The sequence below is a fragment of the Microtus ochrogaster genome, linkage group LG10, assembly GCF_000317375.1.
Source record: "Microtus ochrogaster isolate Prairie Vole_2 linkage group LG10, MicOch1.0, whole genome shotgun sequence".
In the NCBI taxonomy this organism is placed as follows: Eukaryota; Metazoa; Chordata; class Mammalia; order Rodentia; family Cricetidae; genus Microtus; species Microtus ochrogaster.
In genome coordinates this window covers 4,208,162-4,228,663 of record NC_022035.1, presented here as the reverse complement: position 1 = coordinate 4,228,663, position 20,502 = coordinate 4,208,162, and the positions used below count along the sequence as shown (strand labels likewise).

Here is a 20,502-nt window from a genome sequence, read left to right as displayed (position 1 = left end):
TCAGAAGACTACCATCCACTGTCACTGCAGCCAGCCACCAGGACCTGATGGAGGTGTATTGTAGTAGGAGGCTGCTTGTTCATTCCTGGCCGCCCAGAACCAAAATAATCACACAGAAACTATATTATTTGCAATACTGTTTGGCCAATAGCTTAAGCGTATTTCTATCTAACTCTTCTATCTTTAGTTAACCCATTTCCACTATTTTATATTTTACCATGAGGCTCATGGCCTACCAGCTAGGGAAGGTTCTAGATGGTGGCTTCTGTCTTTCTCCTCTGGCAGCTACGTGGCATCTTGCTGACTCCACCTTCTCTCTCTCTCCTCTCTCTCTCTCTCTCTCTCTCTCTCTCTCTCTCTCTCTCTCTCCTGAAGCCTGTGAATCAATGAGGAGCTTCAAATCTTATTTAAGAGTGCATCTGCTTTAGCCAGCAGATAGATCTGGCCTAAGGAGACTGAAAACTACTTGGAAAGGATTAGGGATTCGACAATCTTGATGTGAACTGGTACATCTGCAATTTGTGGAAGGCATCTTACAAACAGCTGATTTGAATCCTCTGCTAATTCCAAGGAATTCCAGACTGGCGGAGGCAACAACTGTAGGTATGGCAGGATGGTAAGAGCTAGAAAAGTGGACAGAGGATGCTGAAATTTCAGGCCAGAAGTGCAAGTGAAGTCCGGATATGTGACCAATTAGAATTTCATCATGAAACTTTGGTAACTTAATTCTTACAAGAGGAGTTAATTCTTACAAAAGGGTAGAGTAGTTTCCAGAGATGGAAGCCAACCCTGAAGACAGTGAAGACAGCTCAAATGACCACACAGGATTCAGAACTTTCATTAAAGACAGCTGAGAAACCATGGCAGAGCTTTGAGAGAATTCAGTACAATTCTGAAGGAAGTCCAATAATCGCCAACTTCTATCCCACAGCTTCCATGTGACAGAATGATCTTTCACAAGAGAAGTGTCACTGATGTGGCAATCTTCACATCATTTTGATTTCAGAAGTGGTCACATCACCCTCTCCCCAGCCTTCAGTGAGCAGTCATCCTGAGTCCTCCTTCCCTGAGTGTGACTCACTCTTGGAGACGTGGATGTCTTCTAGCAATAAAGTGTTTTATGTTTAATCACTGCTTATACTTTTAATAGACAATGTTCCTGCTCAATTACAGTACTATGTAAATGTAACATATCCTGAAAAAGCAAGAATGTTTTGATTCATTTTATGTTGTGCTATCTGCTTTATTATAAGTCTGAAATGGAACTCACATTGTCTCTGCGGCATGCTTATCCATGTGTCTCCTCTGCTGTGCTGAGTTTTCAGTCCCCCACCAGGAGTGAGGGAGTAATTTTACTGTGAGACAAATTCCTCCGGAGTTCACAACAAAGTCCCTAAGACCGTACTGTCTTTTGGTCCTTCAAGTACTTCATATGTCACATCTTGCAAAAGTTTCATCTTAGCATTAAAATTTTGCTCTAGATTAATATATCTGTGAGGTACATTTACATATTCATAATATACTTTTCTTTTCATACCACATTAAACTGATTATACATCTCCATTTTTCTCTCATACTTTACTGTTAAAATTGAGGTGACTCTTACTTGGTGGTACTTACAAAGGCTCCGTGTTAAAATTTATTTGGATTTGTGGCCTACCTGGTAGAAGTAAGACTAAGGAAAGCAGTTAAGAGATCTGAGAACAGGCCACATCTCTCTGCTTCCTAACTTGTGGAGATGTAACAAGCTCCCTCCGCCATGGGAGTCAAGCTGCCAACCCTTCTCCGCCATGAAACTGTGGGCTAAAATAAGCCCTTCCTCCTATTAGACTGTATTATAATTAAAAAAAAAAAACCTGACATCTACTTCATTTATTGATTTCAATGCTAATGTAAATCCTGCATATCAAATTCTCTATACTTCTCTCTGGAAACACAGACATGTTCTTATAAGACAAAAGGCCATGATCAAATGTCCATCAAGGCTAACAATAACACTCTTACTCATAAAACCCTCAGTCAGCAATCAAATTCCCCTTGCTGTCTTCTACAATCAAGGTGTCTAGCCCTAATGTTACAGGCTGCATGCATGTGTGTATGTTCACGTTCACATGAGTGGACTTCAGAGACTGCTGCCTGGTGTGTCTTGTAGTGGTATATTATTTGTGTTTTAATAAAGAAAGCTTCCTGAAGATCAGTGCAAAGCAGTCACACTAGGCCAGTCATACAGGCCAAGCAGTGACGGCACACACTTTTAATCCTAGCAGCTGCACTAGTTGGCCACAGAGCCTGGAGGTGGTGGTGCACACCTTTAACCCCAGCACTAGAGAGGAATATAAAACAGGAGGAGACAGGTCTCACTTTCGGTTTTAATCTGAGCATTCGTGGAGGCAAGATCTCCCATTTTCAGTCTGAGGTAGAGGTTAGAGCCAGTGACTGGCTGCTCTGCTTTTCTGACTTTCAAGTTGAACTCTAATAAATATCTTTCTCTGGGTTTTTATTATCTGTGCTACAGTCTCTATCCTAGATTTTAACCTAGCCACCGAACCTAGGGCTTACTGATTCAACAACATTACCAGGTTATTGAGCCCAGAGATCCAATTCTGCCTCTCCCATGCTAGGACACAGGTGTAAATCATGCCTGGCTTTTTGGCTAGAAATCCAAACTGCTGACACAAGCACTTTTTCAATGGAGCCATCACCCTAGCCCTTCATAAATGTCTTTTACAACAGGTTTGTTCAAATCAGAACTCCATTGGTATTCATGGACAATTTAAAAAAAATAGGGTATTTTATGTAACAATATTTGTGGTAGTTTGAATGTAATTGGCCCATAATCTCACAGGGAGTGGCTCTATTATGAGGTGTGCTTTCTTAGAGTAGGCAAAGCCTTGCTGAAGGAAGTGTGTCACTGTGGGGGCGAGCTCTGAAGTGTCCTATGCCCAGGATACCACCCAGTGAGTCAGCTGACTTCCTGTTGCCTGCAAGAATGTAGCACTCTCAGCTCCAGCACCAAGTCTCTGCTTGCATGCCACCATGCTCCCTGCATGCTAATGTTTTCCTTGTAAGAGTTACCATGTTCATGGTGTCTCTTCACAACAATAAAAACCCTAACTAATAGAGAAGTTGGTGCCAAGGACTGAAGTATTGCTGTGATAGGCCTGACCGTGTTTTTGATTGGAGGAATTTGAACTTTGGTACTTTGGGTTAGGAAAGCAAACCCAAAACTTCGGAGTGCTTTAAGTACTTTTTAATGGGACATGCTAGTAGGAGCATGGAAGACAGAGGAGCTAAGAGTTACTTGAACTGTTGGGGACTCACTCGAGAGATTTCAGAGGAGAATTTTAGTATGCTGCCTAGAGATTCTTCTTGTGATATTTTGGTGAAGAAAGTGGTTGCCTTTTGCTCTTGTCTGAAGAGTCTACTTGAGACTAAAGTGAACAGTTTTGGATTAATTGTATTGACAGAAGAAATCTCAAAACAGCCTGGTATAGACTCTCTTGTATGGATATTAGTGGTAACTCTAATGAAGATTTATAATGAAAAGGAGTAAACTGTGCATGGTAAATTACAAAAAGTAAACGTTGAGGAGAAAAGGCGCACCGGGAAGTGGAATGAAGGGATCGATGGATTGAGAAAGGAACAAAGGGAGCAGTGGCCTCGGGGTGGAATGAAGGTAAATCCTGTGTTCAAGGAGACAGATGGATTGAGAAAGGAACAAAGGGAGCAGTGGCCTCGGGGTGGAATGAAGGTAAATCCTGTGTTCAAGGAGATCGATGGATTGAGAAAGGAACAAAGGGAGCAGAGGCCTCGGGGCAAGGTCCCACCCAGCTAAATTTCCAATCTGTGAAAAGGAATTAAAGAAAAACTTAGAGCCAGGTGTGGTGGGGCACACCTTTAATCCCAGGACTGGAAAGCAGAAGTTGGCTGGAAGTCTGAGTTTGCGGCCAGCTTGGTCTACAGCCAAGTTTAGGTAGTAAAGGACATAAAGTCGGTGAAGATGTGATTGAATGAGGGAGCCATGTCCCAACCCCAGTAAGCAGCACAATTTGGCAGCTTTGGCCATGTGGTTTTGGCTTTAGAGTTAAGGATAGAAGAAATGGGTTATGAAACTTGCCTCCATGCCTAAAGAAAGCCACTGAAGCCAGGCTTGTGTCAAGGGTGTCCCTGATGGAGGCCTACTAAACAAGCAATTGCATGAAGCTGTGAAGTTGAAGCCTGGTTTGTCTTGGGAAACCCAAGATGTTAGAAATGCAGATAAGGAGCTGCAGAATTTGGAGCTTACCCAGCCGAGTTTTGGTCTTACTTTTGTCCAGTATTTCCTTGCTATGTTCCCTTCCCTGTGTTTTGGGATGGTAATATATATCCTGTGCCCTGTTGGAAGTATATGATCTGCTTTTTGATTTTGATTTTTACAGGGGAATTATAGGCAAGAGATTCCTATGTGTCTCAGAAGAGACTCTGAAACAAGTTTGAGACTGATATAGACTATGGGGACTTTTGAAGTTAGACTGAATGCATTTTTTTTGGCATTATTATATGGCTATAAGTCTTTGGGGTCCAGGGAGTGGAATGTGGTGGTTTGAAAGAATATAAGGGTGTGGCCCTATTAGTAGGTATAGCCTTGTTGGAGGAAGTATGTCACTGTGGGGTCAGGCTTTGAAGTCTCTTTGGACTCAAGGTTCCCTCAATATGACTTTCAGTTGACTTCCTGTTGCCTACAAGGTATAGGACTTTCAGCTACTCCAGTACCACATCTGCCTGCATGCTACCATGCTCTCTGTCATGTCGTGATAATGGACTGAACCTTTGAAACTGTAAGTGAGCCACCACAATTTAATGTTTTTCTTATAAGAGTGGCTGTGGTCATGGTGTCTTTTCACAGCAATAGAAATCCCTAACTAAGACAATGTTAAATATCAAACCAAAGTGAAACACATATTTATCTAAAAAGGCAATTACCACAATTGACCCAGGAAATAAAATCTAAATATCATAAAGTAATAAAATACATTGCCAGAGTCAGATGCCAAAAGGACCAATTTTTGAATAAAATATTTTGATTTTTCAAAGTCTTCTATACTATTTAAGTATTCATTCTAGAAAAATCACATAGCAAATGTAGGGATAAGTCCCGCCCCTTAGGGGGCGTGTTCGCCTTGGGCTAATGTTTGCTTACGTATTTGGCAAGCGTGCTCCCAGCCGCTGCTACTGCTTTCCTGGTCTCCGTGGGAACGGTGGTTCTGTAAGTCTATTAAAGCTATATATATATATATATATATTTTACAATCTGTCTGCATTCGTTTATGCCGTTACAAGCAAAGTCTTCTGACATCATGATTTATTAACAGGAAAAAACCTAAACTATAGTAGAGAAAAGTACAGTTCAACCTCCAAAATATCACAGTAGCAAAGAGAGTATGGCACACACCAGTTAACTTAAGATACAGAGAGTGTGGTGCACATCAGTTATCTTAAGATACAGAAAGTGTGGTGCACATCAGTTATCTTAAGATACAGAGAGTGTGGCGCACACCTGTTATCTTAAGTTACGCTGCCTAGACACAAACTCTAAGATGAGGCACTCAAGTCAAAATAATTTACTGAAAAGAATGGAAAACTTAAAATTAGAGAGATACGACTTTACCTTTCTGAGGGGTTTCAAAATACTAGGTCAAGAGGATACGAGAGACCAAGTTTAATTAACCTATACCCAAATAAACTTGAAGAAAATCCAAAAAGCACGTTCCCCAAATAAACGTGGGTGTTAGCCAGTGTGCTCCATTCCGTAGTTTAACTGGTGAGATCTGAAGCTGCATCTGAGGGACGCAGGCCACGCTTACAGAGACCCACTAGGGTCATCTCACAGCTATCTCTTTTCCTTTCTTAAGAATTCCTGTTTGCTTGGAACAGGGTCTTAAGCGGGGCAGCTTGGTATGCAGTGTAGTTTTAGAGGAATCCTATCTCCACTTTCCAAGTGCTGAGATTACAAGCAGATCAGGCCTACCCCAAGATTTTCTTTCTTTCTCTTCTTTCCTCCTTTAAGGAGAACTGCGTTATTTATTCTCTTTAAATGACCTAATCCCTTTTCTTATAAGACACTGCTTCTCTGTGAGCATGAAACTTCTGGCAAAAAGCTGATGCAATTCCTCTATCTGGGATCTTGTCTTTAGCACTTGTCTGAAATTTCTATGCCTTAGGAACACATTTCAATCTGTGTCATCTTATTTGCTACTTGGAACAACCCAAATAAACTCTCTTCACCATTTTGGACCCCAGTTTCTCCTAAGAGCCAACCAAAATATTCTCTGGAAAAACTTTGAAAGAAGACAGACAAGGGAGGAAGCTAAACAAAAGATCCCAAGTGAGGTCACAAGGAGGGCCCTCCTTTAACTCAATCCATCAAAGCAGAACTGGTTGATCCTTGCTTGAAGTCAGCCTTAGGAAGAAAATGTTCTAGCAACTTCTACAGCATTTACACTGGCAATGCAGCTTCAGATGTAGTTGGGCAGCCACATTTCACAGAGAACAGGGAACTAGATGTTGACACTGAGCACCAGCAGAAGGACAAAGTGACCCTGACTAGCCTTTGGAAAGAGAGAGCCGTGGCGTCATCTGCTACCATGGTTTTGAGGTAGGGAAAGCTAAAACCTAACTAGTTGTTAGAACTGTTAAATTCCAATAGGGTTGCCCAATGATGCACTCACATTAGATCAATTTACGATTGAGGAACTGTAAGTTATGAAGTCAGCTAAGAATTATCAGACCTTTCAGGGAAAGCACTACTTAACTAACAAATCTAAGAACATGCCAAGTCTATAGTTCACGGTAGGAGCAAGCCAGTAAGCAACAGCCCTCCATGGTCTCTGCATCAGCTCCCGCCACCAGGTTCCTACTCTGTTCAAGTTCCTGCCCTGCCTGCCTTCAACGATAAACTGTGATACAAAAGGAAGCAAAATAAACCCTTTCCTCCCCAACTGCTTTGGTCATGTTGTATCACAGCAACAGAAATGTTAACTAGATGCTAAACTAGCAAACCCTAAGACAGATACTCAACTTATTACGCAGTTATCGCCCCAAAACCTCACTGTTAAAACTATTTGAGTACAGAGAAAATTTATTCAATAACCTGATATCATAAAACTATAAAAATTGTAAAACAGATTGAACGATTTATAACTCTGATGCTAGGATGATTCAGTGAGCAAGTGCTTGCTGCATAAACCAGACTACCCAAGATTAATCCTAGAACTCACAATGGAAGGGAGAACTAACTACTGAAATATGTCCTCTGGACCTCCACACATGTACTGCAGAAAGTACATACCCATACCCACACATCACATACTATAGGGATTTTCTTAAATTCCTGCATTATCATTAAACAGAATCTTGACGTGTACTGACTCCCCATAGGGTTAGATTCTGATAAGATCAATGTAAAGACAAACAGCTAAAGGCCACGTGTTCTATCATGAGGATAGAATCCTGACGAATTGTCTGTCAGTAAAAACTTCCAGAAAGCAAAATAAAGCCTCTTGTCTGCCACAGTTGCTAACAATGAGCCTTTTCTCAGGACAGTAGTAAGTCTGATCTTCAATTTCAGCCAAAAGGAAGCAAACTACAGTGCTTCAATATCCTGAAACACTGCCTGGCTTGGGTGACCACAAGGGGCACGCCTATGTAACCATAACTTCATAGTTCTATACTTTACCATGTCATCATGACGATTGGAATTCCCACTCCATCTCTCAACTTAAACTGAAAATTTTAACTTTTTTTTTCACTTTTAATGGGCATATTGCGGTTTCTCTTTAGCATGCCCACATGGCCCCTGTTACCATTCTAACAGTTTGGAGCCATTATTTAATAAAAACAAAGGTTGACAGTGGGGCTCATAACCAGCATGTGCAGCATAAACCCCTGAGAAGGCTAAGCCGGCTAAGCCTTTCCAATGCCCAGGAGAAAATCAAACTGCTAACCCTGGCAGACAAGTTCCAGCTCTAGTGCCTTCCTGCTCATCTGTACTGCTTATAAAGCCTTTTTCCCCTCTCTCATATATTACATCCCGACTGTGGTTTCTCCTCCCTCTCCTCCTCTCCTCCAGACCCACTCCTCCTCCATGTCTCTTCAGAAAAGAGCAGGCCTCCCAGGGATATCAACCGGAACACGTTAAGCCCATTCTTAAAGTTTGCCGTGAACTTTTGTAAGGATGGCTCTGACTCTTGCATTTTTCTACCCTGAATAACCTATCACATTTTATCTTATGGACAGATTAGCTTTGGTATTCTGACACCCATGGCTCAACCATCACAAGTAAATCAACTACTCTCCCACGCAGCCCTTCCCCGTCCCTCCTCTTACACCTCTACGACACTCATGCATTGTCGGAGGCTATGCACCTCTCTACCAATAAACTATGAGCTTCCTAGATTTGTTATTTTTATGGTCACTGTGGCAAAATGTTTCATATAAACAGCAGAAAGGAGGAAAACTTTATCTTGATTCCCACTTTCAACAGATTCAGTCCATAGTTGCTTGGCCCAGTGTACTTGAGCCATCAAGTACATCACATCAGTAAGAACAAGTGGCAGAGTCTCTTCTTCCATTTCAGCCAACAGGAACCACTGGCCATGACTTAACACACTGGAAGCCTCCCAGGAATAGCTAATATTCTCGAAACCCCATCAGTTCTGTGCCAGAGCCTGAAACCCAATGCAGGGCACGGCCTTAAGGACTCGGTAGATTATTTTGGAATGGTTTCTCTTTTCCCTATCTCTATCTTCATGAGAACAAAGCACCCTTTATTGGCACTAATTACCGAGACGTCGACCTTCTGAGACTAATAAATTGCCGTATCTATAGACACTTCTTCCCTTGCCACAGTCACAGTATCTGCTGAGACACTAACTTGAGAGCCTAGGTTAACTTTACCAATTATGATGAACGCATCAGTGTCCTTAGGTGTCCCCTACTAAATTAAATATTAGTTCAAGGTAAAGGTGTAGGTCATTACCACCATTATTGATGCCATAGTACTGCACCAGAGACACACACCAGTGCAAATGTATAAAAAAGTAAATAATAAAAATAATAGGTATACGTATATTTGTAAAAAAAAATAAGTTGACTGACTGAAGAGTTGGAAACACTTAAAAAAGTCATTTAAAGGTGGCTATTTGTGAAGTGAATCACACTTTTATATACAGATTATAAGTAATTATGCAGAAAATCATTGTAAATTAAAGCAAGAAAAGCTGTAGGCAACAAAGAATAACTATCGTGTTAAAAGTACAAGGTTCACATAAAGGGAGCTACAATTCCACTCAAGGGTGATGAATTGAAAGATGAGACACATTTTTGACATATGAACAATCAATAGATTCTGGGGAAAGGATTCTGTAGGCTAGTATTAGGAAAGTTTTTACCTAGACATTATATGGTATTATGTTAACTATTTTAGAACTCTAAGATAAACTATCAACGGCTCAAAATTTCCTATGGAAGACTTGGAAAGTAAGGTAAATTGTAAGCGATTTCAGTTAATTTCACCTCTTAGAAGTAACTACCATCTTTCCCTCTACTAGGCCTGCTTGGTAGGTAGCTAGCTGTTTGTAGAGTACGTATTTGTGGGGCAGTTGTTTGAAGGTTATGGGGACAGAGGTGGGCAATAAAAATCTGTCTTCTGAATCCTATAAACTGCTGACTGCTGCTTCTGATCACAGATCTAGGCACAGATGGGCAGTCACTACTGATATACACATCTGCCCTTGTAAGCCCGTCCCCTCTGGGTAAAGTGACTTTTAGGGGATTTGAAAGGCTGATACCTTCCCCATCCCTTTTTATTTTCTTCTCCTCCACCTCCTTTTAGGAACTAGACATTAAGAACTAAGACACCCACAGGAGCAACTGCATGCACAAGGGCAATGACAACGCCAGAATGGAAAACCTCAGAAATACCTTGTTTATACTGATTCTTACCAGAGACGGACTACAGCAATCTAAACCAAAACACCAAACACCAGCAAAAGCGACAATCTGATTTCATGGTCACATTATTAATTGGAAACATGTTTTCTTTTTCAAATAACACAAGGAACACAAGGGAGAAAATATGATTCATGTATAGCAATGAGGAAGCGAAACCCAACAACTGTTGCTAAGACAGACCCGACGGTCATCTACTAGACAATAACTCTGAAGAAACAGAAAACCTAAAAAGGATCAAATAAAAAATCTGAAGCTTAAAAGCATTGAGCATTATTAACTAAATTTAAAAATCTACTAGAAGAAAAGGGAGGGAGGGAGGGAGGGAGGGACAAACACAAATTTGAGCAGGCAGGAAAAGAAACAAACAGCAAGCCTGAGGACAGAACAATTGAAAGGCCCAAGGACTAACAAAGAGGAATGTAAGGTCTGTGGACAGCATGAAGGAAGGAGTCCAGCACGGAGCAGGAAGGAAAGACTATTCAGAGAAACAACCACTAGCAACCCCCAGATTCAATACAAGATTTCAATATTAGCACCCCACAGGCTGATCAGACTTTAGGGAGGAAGATCGCAAAGATTTAAACCAACATACATTTAAATCAAACCTTAGGCCAGAGACAATTTTGAAAGCACAAAGAAGTGATTCATGGCCTACAAGTGACTGTCAGAAGATTATCATATTTCTCATCAGAAACTTTGGAGGACAGAAGGTAGTAGGCTGATATATTTAAAGTGTTAAGAAGAAAAAAAAAATCAACCATGAATCCTACATCAGACAAAATTTTCCCTTCAAAGTGAAAGGGAACTTAAGACATTCTTGTGTAAACAACACCCAAAGCAATTCGTTAGTAGAGACCTGCTCTGCAGGAAATGCGGACTCCTGTAAAAGTACAGCAGACCATAAAAAAATAAAAATTAAACACACCGGTAAACAGAAAACCTCTTACCATTATAACTTAGGTTTTTAGCTCTACACTTGGTTCCCATATAATTTAACAGATAGTTTTGACACACAATGCATAAAGATGTAACTGTGTAGAATCAACAGTGAACTGGGGGAGTTAAAAAAGAAAGACATTTCTGTATACTATTGAGGTTAAATGGGTATGGACTCTAAAGCAGAGTTCCCTTGATACCCAAAGAAAAGGGCTTAAACAACATGCTCAAAGAAAATGACATAGAAATGCAGTGGGGGGGGGGGGGGGGCTAGGAGACCACTGGGGGGAGTCCCTCCTGGTTTGTAACTCTTTAAATGAAAATGGATTAAGCTCTAACGGGCAGTATGGATAAACATGATCCAATAAACTTCCCATCCAAAGACACATAGTTGAAAGTAAAGTACAGAAGAGATACTACATACAGATAGTAATCAAGAGGACAAAAGATAAGACAATTATATGTGTCCAATAACAGACCACTAAAACATATGAAGGAAAAAATAAGCACAAATATATTTCATGATCATGAACCATAAGCCTTAACACTGTTAAAATACAGTGTTGATGTAGAGTCAGTATAATTAACAAAATGCTCTATAAATTCAATGAAATCTTTAATAAAATCCCAACAATATTTTCAAACTAGAAAAATTATAATTTATAAAAATTAAAATTTATATGGAATCAAGAGGCCCTAAAAAGTAAAAACAATAATGAACTTATTAGCAGCAAAAACAAACAACATAAAACCTTTTGTATCTAAAGACTTTATCAAGTTAAAAAAAAAAAATCAAGGCACAAAATGAGTAAAACCCAAATCATATAAATAATTTGGGATTGATGGGGCTTATGTTATGTGATGAACTAAAACTCAGCTACAACAAAATCAGTTCAACTCAAAATGGACATGGGGCTTGAATAGTTCTCCAAAAGATACACAATCAATAAGCAAGTATAACAATTCCTTATATGTCTATCATTAATGAAATGCCAGTTAGTACTCATAATGAAGGCCACTACCAACAATCACAAGACAAGTGTTGGCAAGCCAATCCAAGAAACTGGAATCTCTGTGTATGGCAGCAGAAATGTAAAATAGAACTGCAGCTGTGGACAGCAGTTCAGTACAGCGGGTCCTCAAAAACTAAAACTAATTATCACTGGGTGTGGCAGTGTTTGACATTACTGCCAACACTTTGGAGGAAGAGGCAGGCAGATCTCTTGAGAGCTCAGGTCAGTCTGGTCTACACAGTGAGTTCCAGGCCAGCCTGAGTAATAAAGTAAGACTCGGTCTCAAAAAGGAGGGGGGTAATTATCACATGATCCAATAATTCCACTTTGGAATACATACCCTAAGGCCTTCAGAGCAGAATCCCACAGGTATTTTTTCCCCACAGCAGTATTAAAAATAACTAAAATGAAGTTGGGTGGTGGCAGCACACCTTTAATCCTAGCACTTGTGAGGTGGATCTCTGTGAGTTCAAGGCCAGCCTGCTCTACAAACGACAGTTCCAGCACAGCCAGGGCTGTTACAGAGAAACAATTGTCTCGAAAAACACAAAACAAACAAACAAACAAACAAAAAACCACACACACACACACAAAAAAAAAACCCCTAAACCGGGACCTGGGGTGGGGTGACTCACACCATCTACTAACTGATAAAAGATTTAGTAAATATGCAAGGGACAAGTGATCAATCTTACAAAATGAGAATTCCAATGTTACAAACAGATAAAAGGAGGGCAGTCTGCTAAGTGAAACAAAGCAATCATAAGAAGACAGTGTATGGTTTTCCTTAGTACTTTCAGTAAAACTCAGTCCCAGGGCAGAACTTGGGTTGCCAGGGGTGGGGGTTGAATGGGACTCAGGGTTTGAATGGTATTGAGTTTCAGCTTCACAGAATACAGAGTTCTAGAGAAGAACAACGATAATGGGTTCATCACAGTGTAAATGAAACAGCGGAATTGTACAATTAGAAAGGATTAGGAATAGCATTTTAGGTGTATTTTATCACAATAAAAAAAAGTTAAAGATGTCAGTTTCCTACAGATCAATCTGTGTATGCAATGGGATCCAGCCAAAACACAAAGAGTTTTAAAAGTTAAAGAATGTTTTAAATGTTAAAGTTTAAAAGTCTAAAAAATGTTGTAAAACTTTGGGAAAATGAGAGCACAAATATTTAATTTTTATTTACTTATGTATTTATTTTTAAGAAGCCTTGGCTGTCCTGGAACCCAAACTGTAGTCTCACCAGCCTGGAACTCAGAGATCTGCCTGTCTGTCTTACAAGTGCTGGAATTAAAGACCTGCGCCACCAAGGCGAGCCAAGGAATGGGGAAATTTTGAACGGTGAATGGGTGGCGGAAATATACAATGCACACTGCATTTTAAAATAGGCTTACACTGAGCCATGGTGGCACACACAAATAATCTCAGCACTTGGAAGGTGAAGGCAAAGGGATTTAGGACTTAAAGGCCAGCCTAGGGCCTGTCTCAAACACATATCCGCATATGTTCTTTCTCATGACTAAACAAACCAGAGCTGAACAGAAAGATTTAACAACTAGATGTTGAGACTGGCAGGTCAATCACCATGTCTGTAAAAGCATATCAATTAACAACAGATTTGCTGTACAACTCTACAGACTGCCAGAAAGCACAGCGCTTGAAATGCCGTCAGTGAGCCTGACCCTCCACTTTGTGCACGGCTGACTGATGATTCTGCATCTGAAGCAACCTCAATTTCCAACGTGGGGCTTCAGGGAAGGGTGTACACACAGAACATCCCACAGTTATCTTACCTCCATGGTCTCCACACAACATGCCAAATCTTTACTAACCTTTTCCACTCCTAGTATCGACGTGTCTGTAAAACTACTAAGCACTGTGACACTAGAATTCTGCCTCAAGACCGCCCTCCTCCAAAGCCTATCCATACAGCACTGGTCTTCCTCAGTGAGATCTACTCTTTGGCAGCTGTGCCGACTCCCACGTGACTGCTAACGAATCACTTCCTCTTGTCCACCCTAGACAGACACCTGGTAGTCTTTACCAGAAGGATTTCAACAGGTTGAAGTGGTGTGGAAAAACACACAAAACAAGGACACGTGGAAATGGAATACATAATCCACACAGCATCTGACATCAGGGAAGGGACGGCTTATGCAAGGCATAGTATGAAAATGATTAGTCCTTTGGAAAAGACAAAAGCAACCAGCTGGGGCCTTTTCTAATAATTAATGATTCCAAATGCTTCTAAGATTTCAATATTTTATTTATTTATTTATTTATTTATTTATTTATTTATTTATTTTGTTTTTCGAGACAGGATTTCTCTGTGGCTTTGGAGCCTGTCCTGGCACTAGCTCTGTAGACCAGGCTGGTCTCAAACTCACAGAGATCCGCCTGCCTCTGCCTCCTGAGTGCTGGGATTAAAGGTGTGCGCCACCATCAGACTGGGAGAAAACATCTTTCTGCACATTTATCCAGTGAACTGAGAGCTTCTTCAGCTCAGAAGCTGGGCCTATAGAAAACCAGTTTACTCAGTGGGCAAGTCCTGGGGGCAAAGCGGCTGGCTCAAAGGCTGTTTCTTTATAACATGCTTTAACATGAGTGCACAACATAAAGACAGATGATTAACAACATAAAAATACAAAAGACTCAGGAAAATACAGAGTTAGTCAAGGCTGATCAATTTCACCAACGATTAAGGAAAGGTCAAAATAGAGAGGGTCTTTCTAAGCTAGCATACTGGCAGAATTTCTACAGTTTGTTAACAATACAGTACTTACTAACTGGAACTACACACTCTTACACGTACTTTTACTGTCTTTTCAAAGAATATTAGGCAATTATCTAAGAAGTTTAACTGAATATACCTTGAACAATCACTTCAAGATCAGAAATTCAAAGCCTTTATAGATATTCGTGACAGTCATATGCTCATATGTTGGTTCACACAGTATTAAACTCCGCAACTGGGGGCTGGAGAGATGGCTCAGAGGTTAAGAGCACTGGCTGTTCTTCCAAAGGTCCTGAGTTCAATTCCCAGCAACCACATGGTGGCTCACAACCATCTGATCTGGTGCCCTCTTCTGGTCTTCAGGGATACTTGTAGGCCAAACACTGAATACATAATAAACAATAAATAAAAATTTAAAAATTAAAAAAAATAAACTCCACAACTGTTAAAAACAACGACCTACATGTGTTGATGAGGAAAATATTTGCACCTGTGGCTAATATTTTCATTGGTAATACAGTACATAGAGTATGATACGAAACAAACAAAAGAGAGAATGAAGGGGGGACCTTTCAAAGGACAGGCAGAGCATTAGGTTTTATTTTTAACTCTACCCTGGCTCTCCCCCAAAGTCTGTATGAAACCTTGCCCGCCTATTATCTCTCCCACCCCCCACAAAAATAGCAGCATGTTGGTTCACACCTGTAATCCCAGCATTTGGAAGGTAGAGGTAGAAGGACCAGAAGTTCAAGGCTGTCCAGCCCCACAAGGCCTGGTCTCGGAAAAGACAAAGCCAACACAACGCCTCTAACTCCTGGTCCCTTAATGTCACCCCTCAGCAGCACTGACTTTACAGTAAAGAAATCCCCTGCTCTCCACTCCATCACGATCATGCATTTTCCCCATACGACCTCATTTTAACTGCAGAAAAGACATTTTGTAAAACAAAGTACTAAAGCCAACATAGTACAATTTCATTGTATTTTTTAAATAGTTAAAACACACACACACACACACACACACACACACACACACACACACACAAATTTCTGTATATGTAAAACAAAGCAGCTCCCCTCCATGCACCTGTGTCAGCTCCGGCCCTGTTTGAGTTCCTGTCCTGACGTCTTTCAGTGATGGACAGCAATGCTCAAGTGTAAGCCAAATAAAACCTTTCCTCCCCAACTTGCTTTTTGGTATGGTGTTTCATCACAGAAACAGAAACCCTAACTAAGAGAGTCGTTTATCTAGAGAGTGAAAATGAAAAGTTATTAATCGCCCATTAAACCTCTTGATCATTTTCAGAATTCTCTAAGATTCACAATCATATGGAATCAAATACGCACTTCCACCCTGACCACAGGCAACAAGACCAAAGCCAAAAAAAAAACAAAAAACAAAAAAAAAAAAACCCCATCACTTAATCTGTTCATCTTACCTTAAATACTGGTAATCATCTTAGCTACCCAGCAACCTATCCCTCTTTCCCTCAGAATCTGATTATTGAAACTAGAAATTAGAGGGGGGGGGGATTACGTGTACGTAGGGGTGATGGAGGTCAAGCCCTGGCCTTACATGCCGAGCAGTCAGCTGTACCAGAGACACCACAGGCACACTCTTCATGCTCCACTTACTCTCATCCACGTCCAAGCACCAAGTGTTGCCAACTTTACTTTGTTTTTCTAACATCTCTCCTGGTATCCACTGTCTCCTTACACTCTGCTCTCATGGAAGCTCCTGAGGAGCCTGTCTCCCCCATACATGCTACTCTTTCTGCTACTCGTCCCTACTTCACTCAAACAGTGGCCCTGCCGCTCCATGAGTCATCACAGACTTCTACAGATACAAGTGTGCAACGAACCATCTTTAATTAGCATGATGTATAAACCTCTGCTTGATGATTCTGTCCACGTTTCCACTTCATCTCTCCACTAATCCATCAATGAGCTTGACTGCTAACAGATTCTTCCCCACCCCACTAGCTCCACTATCCCTCCCGTGTTACCTGACTGAATGGCCCCTCCTCCCACTCCCTACATTCTCACCTCAGCGATCTTAAGTCACGTTTTCTGAATCCTGGTACTAAGGAGTAGCGTGAGCTAACTAGTGGCGCTGTTGTGTCCTATTAGTGCGTAAGATGTTCAGCAGCTTCCCCTCCTCTGTTTACTAGATGCCAATAGCATTTCTACTAGTAGTGACAACCAAAAGCCTATATGGACAAGAACCAGCATTCTCCTGAGGAGTAAATCAACCTCAACCAAGAACCACTCCACTAGGAAAGCGCAAGGGCTCAATGAGGACCTGGGTTCAATCCTCCAGAACCCATGTGAAAAAGCAAGGTGCAAGCCAGGCCTGGGGAAGCAATGTCACCCCACCCTCCACAGGGACTGGCTGACCAGCTATTCTCACAGAATTGGCGAGCTCCAGGTTCTGGGAGAGATCCTGTCTCAAAAAAAACCCGGAGTAAAGCAACTGAGAAAGACCTGACTCTGACCCGCACTGGCATGGGCATGCACTTACACATGCCCCTGCACTAACCTGGTGGAGCAGTTGCTCATATATACATAAGACACTTCAGAAAGAATATAGCAAAACTAGCTGCAACACTGATCATCTTTAGGGAGCAGGGTTACTAAGGTAACCAGAGGAGGAGAAAGCTTACTCTTCACATTCACTCTGTCTGGTACCTCTTCCGATTAACTTCAGGCTCTACGGCCTCCACCCTGGGCTGAACTTCGTCTTTCAATTATTCCAACAGCCTTCTAGCCAATACTTCCCTTCCTCCCTTCTTTCTTCAGTCCATTTCTGCTTGCATGCCACAGTGATCCTATCAGGCGAAATCAGACTCCATCGCCCATTTCCTCAAAAGCCTCTACCACCTGCCTAACTTCATTTTAAAAAGCCAAAACCTTAAAATGAGCTTTATCCAATACTGCCCAATTCTGTTTCCCCAGTGTGTTGTAGCTTTGGACTCCTTGCTTTGTTCCTTAACCACGTGTTGCAGGGTCTTCACGCTTGCTGTACTTGCTTACACCATCCTCTCTCCTCAGCTACTAGGGCTCTTTACTTCTCAGAGGTCTTCCCTGGGCACATCTTAGCATTCAGCGTCTTTCACTTACCTTGTTTATATCTAGAAACAGGGCGTCTGACTGGTTAGCCTATCTGGAAGCCTAGTTACAAGTTTCCAAGTCAAGAAATCTGCAGTGAACTTTTGAATATTTGCCTTTTGAACAAGTTCCTATGAGCTTGATGCTATGAGCCTAGGCACCCCATTTTTATAACCAATGCTGCGGGGCCACACAGGGCCCTGTGGTAACAGAGACACAGGCTGGAGTGATATAGCAGAACATCAAGGACAACCTAAGACACAAAAGCCTAGAGTAAGGCAGCAGATTCTCTAGAGACAGCATAGCCTTGCGAACATTTTAAACGGCCCAGTGTATGGTGCTTTGTTTTGGTAGCCTCAGAACACTACAGCAACAGGAATGCAAATAGCTACATGGAGCTGGCTATAATTTCAATTCTGTGGTTAAAATGTGCTTCCGTATTCAGCTTTCATTGTAAAATAATCTGGTTCCCAAATTCAGACTCTCCCAATATTGCCTCCCTAGGCCCTGAACGTACCTCACAGAGCAGGGGCAAGGAATTTCTTCCAAGTTTCTCCCTGGCTTCTGCCACGTTCTAATGGGATTCCCTGGTTCATAAAGAACAGCTTCCTTTTTCTACACATAACAGACACTGGCACAGAGTAAGGTATCCTAGCCCCGCCCCCTACCCTGGGGGAGGGCAATTGAATTAGGTGCAAAAACTTGAGTATACTTTGACATTTGTTTCTTGCTAGATTCATAGATAAAATATTAACTTCACATTTTATAGAGCAAGTCTTTCCTTTCTTCATTTGAAAAAACAAAAGCGATGTATTATGACATCTATAATCCACAAGTATATGGATCTCATCTTGCATGTTATTTATTTATTTATTTTTTTTGGTTTTTTTTTTCAGATAGGGTTTCTCTATGTAACAGTCTTGCCTGTCCTCAAACTCGCTTTGTAGACCATGCTGCCCTTGAACTCACTGAGACCCGGCCTATCTCTGCCTCCCAAGTGCTGGAACTAAAGGCTTGCGTCTCCATCACCCGGCTAAATTTTTAATTTTTAAAAAGACCTTATTCCCACCAGATTTAGCATTAAAAATGTCTATCTTTCTTTTAACCTTGATAAGATTCTCAACTAAGTGTTTTACTAAAATCTCAATATTTTAAAAATATTGTACTGAAAAACCAAAACTTTTGAGTGTAATAGGTAAACAGCAGCCATTAAGGTAACAATTCCTATTTACATTTTATTTATAAATCCACACAACAAAAAATCCCAACCAAGCCGGGCGGTGGTGGCGCAAGCCTTTAATCCCAGCACTCGGGAGGCAGAGGCAGGCGGATCTCTGTGAGTTCGAGACCAGCCTGGTCTACAAGAGCTAGTTCCAGGACAGGCTCCAAAGCCACAGAGAAACCCTGTCTCGAAAAAAAAAAAAAATTCCAACCAATAATTTCACCACAAGACCTGTCTTTACATTACCATGAATTACAAAGCCAAGCTGCATAACGCAATTTTCATTTCAGCAACCTCCACACAGAACCGGTATACAGCCAACATATTCACCGTGCAGCACCTCTACATCCCATCAACCGAACATTAACTCGTTCTATGTACTCTGAAAGAAACTGCTTCTAAAATTCTAAAATTTTCTTAATATTAAATTATTCACAATTATAGGCTACATGATTGGGGGAAAAAAAAACTTTAAGTGGCCAATAACCACAAAGTATTTGTAAAATGCTGAGCCCTCAGTAAGAGAAACAGGAAAACATAAATTTCAAGTAAATCCGAGACAGTGACTAGTTCTCCACTAGTCCTGAATTTAAGTGACTCATACTTGCCTTCCTAAATTGCTCTTTTACTTAACATATGGTGAACAAAGTTAACTGTTTGGTAACTTGAAAATTTACATTCATTAAATTTACAGCAAGGTGGCAGAAAATAGAAGATAGACGTGCTCAGGATGCACAATCGTGCATAACGCTCATCTGACGTGTATCTGCTAAGAGCCAGGAAAACTGTCCTCTGCTTTCTAAAAACTCAGAGCTCCACTTCCAGACTTAACCAGAACCAAACAACTTGTAATGTGCACAGCCCTTTTTCTTGGCATCCGGGCAGAGCTATCTATGATCTATGCTCAACTCCCAGTAAATTACCATATTTCTGTTCCTTGTACGATGCCTAATTACTCAGTTTGATGCATAAAAGTTCTCACTGCGTAACTTTTTAATTCAGAATACGGTTTTAGTCGTTATAACCTAAAGTCAATATCGTGGCATCCACAATGAATAAAAAAAAAAAATAGACTAGAAATTTTTTTTTTTTGCCAGAATGTAAGGGACCCTAAAAGAATATTCCCGCCGCTTGTTTTTTTTAAACACTGAGAGTGAAAGGGAGATAAAAAAAATTTTTTTAAAAATCCCCAATTCTCAATCCCGAGTTACAGTCAACTCGTGCTTGAGACTATGCAAATTCAAAGCCGTTCCTTTAACTAGCCACCATCTAGAAATCCCATCAGACTTTGTTACCAGAGGGGAGGAAAAGAAATTTAAATCCTTGTGCGCGCCGCAAGCCCCCAACACACCTGGCTAGTTTACTCAGCCGCAGGGAAACTTCCAACCATGATGAGGCAGCCACAGACAAAAGCTGAGCGGCCGTCCGGCCGGCGGGCGACAGGCTGGCACTCGGGACCCGAGCGGCCGGGAGGTGCTCGCACCTGAGTGCAGGGCTGGC

The 20,502-nt window shown here is 41.2% G+C and overlaps 1 protein-coding gene across 1 annotated transcript in view; it reads right to left on the bottom strand.

Annotated features, from left to right (window-relative positions):
- C1galt1 (core 1 synthase, glycoprotein-N-acetylgalactosamine 3-beta-galactosyltransferase 1) overlaps window positions 1–20,371 on the bottom strand; it is a 29,666-nt gene extending 9,295 nt beyond the window's left edge. Inside the window, exon 1 of the mRNA XM_005363712.3 lies at window positions 20,354–20,371. The gene's annotated coding sequence lies outside the window, so the exon portion shown is untranslated. The remainder of the gene's footprint in view (window positions 1–20,353) is intronic.
- Window positions 20,372–20,502: the final 131 nt, after the last annotated feature.